This window comes from Bactrocera dorsalis, chromosome 2 (genome assembly GCF_023373825.1).
Source record: "Bactrocera dorsalis isolate Fly_Bdor chromosome 2, ASM2337382v1, whole genome shotgun sequence".
Lineage (NCBI taxonomy): Eukaryota > Metazoa > Arthropoda > Insecta > Diptera > Tephritidae > Bactrocera > Bactrocera dorsalis.
This window is the reverse complement of record NC_064304.1, coordinates 53,842,118-53,850,393: the sequence shown is the minus strand read 5'-3', so window position 1 is coordinate 53,850,393 and position 8,276 is coordinate 53,842,118.

The window sequence follows — 8,276 nt, the reverse complement described above, 5'->3', positions numbered from 1 at the left end:
ACGTTGGAATTCCAGACTGACATTGTTGGTGGTGTTTACGCTGATTCCAAGATAGACGAAATTACCTACAACTTCAAAGTTGACTGTTAACAGTGACGTGAGTGCCAAGTCGCGAGTGCGACGACTGTTTGTTTGATGACAGGAGATATTTCGTCTTGCCCTCGTTCACTGCCAGACCCATCTGCTTTGCTTCCTTGTTCAGCCAGGTCCTTCTCCACTTGGTCCTTCCAACGGAGTGGAGGTCTTCCTCTTCCTCTGCTTCCCCCGGCAGGTACTGCATCGAATACTTTTAGACCTGAAGTGTTTTCGTCCATCCGGACAACATGACCTAGCCAGCGTTGCCGCTGTCTTTTAATTCGCTGAACTAAGTCAATGTCGTCGTATATCTCGTACAGCTCATCGTTCCATCGAATGCGATATTCGCCGTGGCCAACGCTCAAAGGGCCATAAATCTTTGGCAGAACTTTCGTCCAAGCCTCTGCACCATATAGCAGGACGGGAATTATGAGCGACTTATAGAGTTTGGTTTTTGCTTGTCGAGAGAGGACTTTGCTTCTCAATTGCCTACTCGGTCCAAAGTAGCACCTATTGGCAAGAGTTATTCTGCGTTGGATTTCTAGGCTGACATTGTAGGTGGTGTTTACGCTGGTTCCAAGATAGACGAAATTATCTACAACTTCAAAGTTATGACTGTCAACAGTGACGTGAGTGCCAAGTCGCGAGTGCGACGACTGTTTGTTTGATGACAGGAGATATTTCGTCTTGCCCTCGTTCACTGCCAGACCCACTTGCGTTGCTTCCTTGTCCAGTCTAGAGAAAGCAGAACTAACGGCGCAGGTGTTGAGGCCGATGATATCAATATCATCGGCATACACCAGCAGCTGTACACTCTTATAGAAGATGGTACATTATCTGTTGAGTTCTGCAGCTCAAACTATTTTCTCCGGAAGCAGGTTGAAAAAGTCGCACGATAGGGAATCACCTTGTCTGAAACCTCGTTTGGTATCGAACGGCTCGGAGAGGTCCTTCCCGATTCTGACGGAGCTTTTCGTGTTGTTCAACGTCAACTTACATAGGTTCCGCAACCACCAGACATTAATTCTATTCAAAAAATCTGGAACTTTTTGAAAAACCGTATTCGAAAACATCAAACAAAATTTATTAATTTTATAACAAATAAACGTGTCGTAATTTAATAGAACTAGGTGTACGTAAACTTTATTGGTCCAATGTACGTAGATGCGACATGGTTAAGCACCTTTTGGCACTAGTACACTTATGCCAACGCTCTTTCGAAGAAAACTTTCAACATAACCTTGATTTCTGACCTGCTTTGACGTGCTGTTTTCGATTACGATTTTCTATTTGTCACGATACTCGGCCGTTTGATCGTTTGTTTCCGGGTTGTAATCATAGATCCAAATTATCGCCTGAAATAATACGTTTCATGACATTCTGCTTGTCGGAAAGCATTGTTTCATAGTCGTTAACGCGAAGCTCTTTTTCGAAAAAATTGAATGAGTTTGGAATCAATCGTGCTTCATTTTTCTTAGGCCCACCGATGTCAGTAAGATCTCTGACTGCTAATCGTTGGTTGTCATGCACCAATTTCTTTATTTTATTAACGTGTTGATCATCAGTTGATGTTGGTGACCGTCCTAGACGTCGTTCGTCTTCAACACGTTTTCGATCCTCTTTGAATAATGTGTAATCAAAAACACTTGCTCGAGACAAACAATTAAAAAATTAAAACTGAAGACCTTTTGGACCATTCTGAACGCTTAGGCACCAGAAATCCGATTCCGCACACAAAGTTTAAACGAACTTTTGTTGAATGACTCATCGAATAAATCGCCGAATGCAATTTTTCTACTTCAGAAAGACACTAAACACTAATGATTGTTTTATTGTGACATTTGACGACGTTTTGTTCACATGCCCATAATATCCAACAGACAATAAGAGTATGTGTCTACGAAATATTTTTTAAGTTGGTATTGAAAATTTTGTGATCAGACGTACAATAACTAGGTAAAAATATGAAAATTTAAAATATTTAAAGAAGTGCGCATTACAAAGAAAAAAAATATTTTGCAAATTTACCTGTGTAAAATGTCTCTCTATGATATAGTTGGCTTTCTTCTGAAGATCTGAACACCCATGCTGTTCTGCGAAACTGGCTATACCAATAGCATTGGTTGGATCAAATTGTCTTTCTAAGAAAGCACAACATGCGTTTATAACGTTGGGCACTTGAAACATTGTTGTCGCAGGTAGCAACTGACAGACTGTCACTTCTGTTACTCGTATATGTCCCTTATACATAAAATAAATTATCCTGCCCATGGCGGTGGGACAGACCTAGCACACAAAAGAAAATTTTAATTATAATTTTTTAGTAACATATGAAATCCTAAGCATACTCCTTGTATTTGAAGACTTGACATTTCTGATTCTTTTAAACCTCCTGTAAACATAGCTTTAAAATAACGTGATGCTGCCAACAAAACCACTTTATGTGCTGAAAATAATTCTTGTTTTACCTCCAATACAACATCTGTAAGCATATTGTGAGATCTCATCATAAACATCATCTTTAAAACTTCTTTGGCGTAATTAGACATGCAGAAGGTCATATCATCATCACGATCATCCACATCTTCCGTTTCTGTTACAGGTGAACTATATAAATAAGGCTTTCGGAATATAAAGTTAGGATTTGAACAATTACTCATAGAGTTGCTACAGTTGCTCAAATCTGAAATTTAAATAAATAAACTTAAGTTTTGTTTATAAATAAATTTTTTCATAATATCATTTTAAAAGTAATTTAGGCTGTGATATTATTCATATACATATGTATATATTAGGGTGTCCGTTAATTACCAAATTGATTATTTTTGACGAGACGCCCCCTAAACTTTTAGTTTTCCATCTAAAAAAAATGTCAGTTTATAAAAAGCCTTTAATTTTCATAACAAACCTTGCCCCAAACACTTGCCCACTGAAATTACATGGGATTTTGCCACTTTTTACAAATATTTTTTTTCTCTGGAACTTTCTCGTTTGTAGGAATAAAAAAGTCATATTCTTATACAGAATTGAATGCTCTACAAAAAAAGTCTGAACAATTTTTCGATATGCTCACTCCTTTAAAAGTTATTCAAGGTTAAAGTTAACTTCTGGGTAATTTCTGGAATTTTCGAACTTTTACGTCAAATTGAATTTTTTTTTGTAAAATTCAATTGTTTTTGTTTGTAATTATGTATAATTTCGTAACGGGCGAAAAAGGCTATAAATAGACCCAACGAATGTTCTTAAATAAATTATCATGCGCTGGGGGCATTTCATGGAAGTAACGGCGAGAAAAATACATGCATACGAGCTCGCGCATTTCTGTCTTGCTGCAGAGAAGCAAAAAATGGCTTTTCATGGGGGCAAATAGAAGGAGAAAGTAGATTAGAAAAATTGAAGACTTCCTTCTGGAATTATCCTTAACGGTTTTGAAAAGAGCTGTGAAGAATCGAATATAGACCCCTGGGGGACTGCTTATAAAATTCGTATGTCCAAATTCCAAAATGAGCGGCAGCAACCCAAATGCGCTCCATTCATGAAGAAAGTTATCCAGGCATTATTTCCGACGTACGCCCCGATTACTAGCGCTGCGCGTCGAAACGAAGCTGCTAAATCACCTCCACTGGTTACAGAAGAACAAACCTAAAAAAATCAAAAACAACAATGCGCCTGGTATCGTTGGCATGCCAAACAGAGCTCTAAAGGTAGCCTTTATTTCAAAGCCCACTCTTTTCGCAAAAATGTATAACGCATGTATAAAAAAGGGGATGTTCCGCGATCACTGGAAAGTCCAGCGCCTGGTTTTTATCCCAAAATAAAAATAAAAACACCAGATGAACCTTCTTCGTATCGACCTCTGTGTATGCTCGGCACAATGGACACAAAGTGTATGAAAGCATAATAAGAAACCGCTTGGAGATTGCAATTCGTCGGCGCCAAGGTCTACTATCGATACCCTGAAAGAAGTTGTCGACACAGCGGAAAGTGCAGTAAAAAGATGAAAGAATGGTACAAAAAAATATTGTGCGTTGATCACCGTGGATGTGAATAATGCATTAAACTCTGCTAAGTGGACAAATATATTCGAAGCCTTATAGGAAATACGCGCCCCTCAGTACCTCAATAATATCGTTATCAGTTGTTTTGATCTACGTTGCTGATTTACGACACCGCCGAAGGCATCAAGGGCTACCCTATTTCTAGTGGAGTACCATAAGGTTCTGGTTTAGGAACTCTCTTATGGAATCTAGTGTATGATGGGGTGCTAAGAATTTCACAACCAAAAAACGTTAAGCTAATCGCATACGCGCAGTTGCTAAACAACTTGATGACCTCCAAAATAAGTCTAATGAATGCATAATAGGTTTTCTGCCATGACTTTGGAACTGCCGAGCACAAATCAGAGGTATTGCTTATAAGCTGAACTATCAGGGCCAATTACAGAAATCCAAAAGAGAGAAGAGCATATCTATGTATATGGCAGCAACGGTGGCAAACCTCAACTAAAGGACAGTGGACCCACAAACTTAGACCTGACATCCATACGTGGATAAGTAGACATTAAAGTACAGTAAGATAATGAGTTCACGTTAAAAATAATTATTTTTAATTATACTTATAAGTGAGTTTTCCAAGGGTTCGAATAATTCGTTTGAAGTTGCTGATGTTCTGTTTCAATCTTGAGTTAAATTGTCACATGTTCAATATTTTTGTACATGTCTCGAAGGAGTAGAAAAATTGTGCACAAATATATACATACATATGTATATGCGCAAATTTATAAAGCTTTCATTATCACTCAAATTTCACACGTAAGGTTAGGTAAGCTAATCTGACTGATATTCGTGAAATCACGAATGATTCCACTTGGGACTGCTAGGAAAGTTCGTTGTGATTAAAATATCGCCTGATAAAATCAATTAATATTAGCGGTGGCTAAAATCAATTCCAGCCACTGTATCTGATTTGTAGAAGGTATGACTAGTGAAACATGTAGAGAGTGAGACCCAATAAGACAGTGTCCAGTTAAGATATATATTTTTTCACCGATGTGAACCTTGTTTAAAGCAAATAATTCAATGGACACGTTGATCCATAAATATCACTGTTGTATAGGTGTTGGTTGTTAACCAATACTTATTAAAGTCACCCAATATTCAAAGAGCCATGTCGGATTTAATGTACCCCTATCTGAATGCACATCGAGACAGCTCTTGACAGCAAACTGTCCCTCCAATCAAACGTTATAAGATTTGGTTTTTTAAACTACATTTTAAGTTATGAATTCGGGTTTTAGAACAAAACATTTCACTTTGATATCACATCAAAATTATTCGATTTCTTGAACAAGCAAATTTTATTCTCAAACATGGTTTGTATATGAAAGTGAATTAAGGAACATGGCCTGAGCAGAAAATGCTCATTTGACTGATCCTACAGTGTGGGAACTGATGAACATAAATTTATTATTTTCGGAAGTTATGGCCACACAAAAGTTTGGCTTAAATTAAATTCAGTACTTAACCCCCAAAAAGAGGATCAGTGATAGTATGGGGCTGCATAGCACCAAATACTAGGGTTCATTGAAGGAATAATGGATAGGACTGTGTATATATGTACATATTTTAAAGGACTGTTATCTTCCAAAATGTAAAAAAAAACTAAATCTAGAGGAATCTCTAGAGAGGAAAGGCCAGTCCATATTTTTAAAGGATAATGATCCCAAACATTCTTAGAACATCGTCCACAGTCGCCGGATTTAAATGTCATAGATGATTTGTGGGATCATCTTAAAGCTTCGGAACGTTACTTCAATATCCACGCACAAAACAGTTTTTCTTGAGGAATGGGGTAGAATATCGGTAAAAATCACCAAAGCCTTGATTCTTTCAATGTGTGCTGTAAAAAAAGAAATTTAAATAAAATAACATGTTTCGCAAGAAAAAAATAAGTTTTTTACTTTATACACACGTACTGACGAAATGTGTGGCGTATATATACTTTTATGAGACTGTGTATATGTATTTTTGAAAAAAAATTGATATTCGAAAAACCTTCTTGTAAACACATTCTCGAATAGTTAAGCTTTGAAAAGAAAATTTATAAGTAGACTAAAATACCTCCTTAAGAGCTTTCATTTTATTTCAAAGGCAAAAAGTAGACTGATCATAAGCGTTATGCATTAAAACCCACATATTAAAAATAAAATTATAATAAAATTTGGATACCATCCATTTGGATACCGATCAGAGGATTGACACATCCATGCGGTTCACGTAAAACAATAAGTATGATGGCGTTAAAGTTTGAAAGATGAGTTTGGGTCACCTAATGAATCAGTGTCGATTAGCAAAATCAATTTATTTTATTCAAATAGTCTCCTTCTGCTTCAATACAACTTTTTACACGGTTCAAAAGTATGTCGAACGAGTGTTTAGCTCGTTGGCCGGTATATGGTCGCCAGTATCCGGTGCAAGCCTTTTGAATGGCCTCTACGTCTGCATAACGCTTTTCTTTCATGGGCAAATGCATTTTTCCGAAAAGGATGAAGTCGCGCGGTGCTATATCAGGTGAATACGGGGAGTGGTTAATGGTTAAAATGTGATTATTGGTCAAATAATCGTCCTTCGAATGTTGGATTCTGAGCAAGTTTGGTCGTAAGTCAATTTGTGCGGAACAAACTATGCACACACCTTTCGTAAGTCCAAATGTTCGGTCAAAATGCGATAAATCGATGTTTTGAAGATGTTCAATTCCATGAATTTCAATGATAATTTCGGCTGATTTTTGATAAATTTCCGCACAGTTTTGATGGAATTTCCGGTGATCACAGATTTAGATTGGTCCACATGTTGATCGTTATTTATGTTCTGACGACCACTTTGAAAACGTTGAAACCATTAGTGCCCTCTGCTACGGGAGTGCGACGATCCACACACTCGACACGTTACGAAATTTCACTCCATACAATTACTTGCTCGCTCACGACTGCCGCGATTCGGGCCCAGTAGTATAATCCGAGGAGCTTCACATCTTTCTTTATTACCTAAATAGCATCCACCATAAAGAAGGCCTGTGAAGTTTTATTGTGCAACTGCGAGAGAAAATATAGAAGGCAACTATTTGCACAGAACGCCAGGCGGCAGTACCAGCAATGTCGTCGCCAAAGATCAACTCCAGCGTAGCACAGAATATATGGATATCTACAACCAAATGCAGAATAATATAACATCTTTGGCCAAACTATGTCAAAACAAAAACCAAGACTTATAGGTCCAATTACAGCTGTCATAGCGAGGCACTGGCCATGTGGAGAATTATAAAATGTACAATTCAATCATCCTTGGCACATAAAGAACAAATGTAAAATAAATCTGTAAGCCGTTTATAACGAAAAGGTTTGATAACAATTGTGCCGAGTATGGCTACTTACAATCACAGGTGATCTTTATGAGAGTCCAGCTGGAGACTGTAAATCAGATGTCCCAAACGCAATACACTGCGATCTATACATATTGGCACGATCGCAAGATAACTTGCTTCAGTTTTCCCAATTAAAAATATTTATACCAAGGGACGGCATTTAAAGTGTAAACTTCACTTAAAAAAGTTTAATGTTATCAATCAGTATACAACGTCCGGTGTGTTTTACGTGGGTACCTGCTGACGACAACTTTACTCCACGGCGCTCAAAAGCACAGCGGATCAAATCAATGCGTTGATCAGCGCCCTGAGAATGCTAAGCATTTTCAGTACCAATTGGCAGTGTGGAATGGACACACTAACCACCTTGATCGGGTTCGAGGCCCATCTAAAACCTCTGCCGTGCTTTGGGTCCGGCACCCGGTTGCAATGCAACTCCACATTCAACTGACAAAGTCAGTTCTTCCCGCGATTTGGGTTTCAACCACAACCACCACGATACTCCCCGAGGGGCCAGTCCGCATGAGCAGGTTGGAGTTACCTCCAAGGGCTCCTGCTCCCCGTGGTACCAGAATTAAGTCTTCGGTCAGACCTCGTAGCCGAAACTACTACCAGTTGAGCTTCCATACTGTTCTGGACTGGTGGCCAGGGGTTGGACCCCATACATACATCACTTGCACACACCAATCACACAAAAAACCCTAACTTCCAGCTAACCGCCTTCGCCGCTTAAATAATTCACGCGCAAACGACCCTAACTGTTCGGTATTCCGACTAGT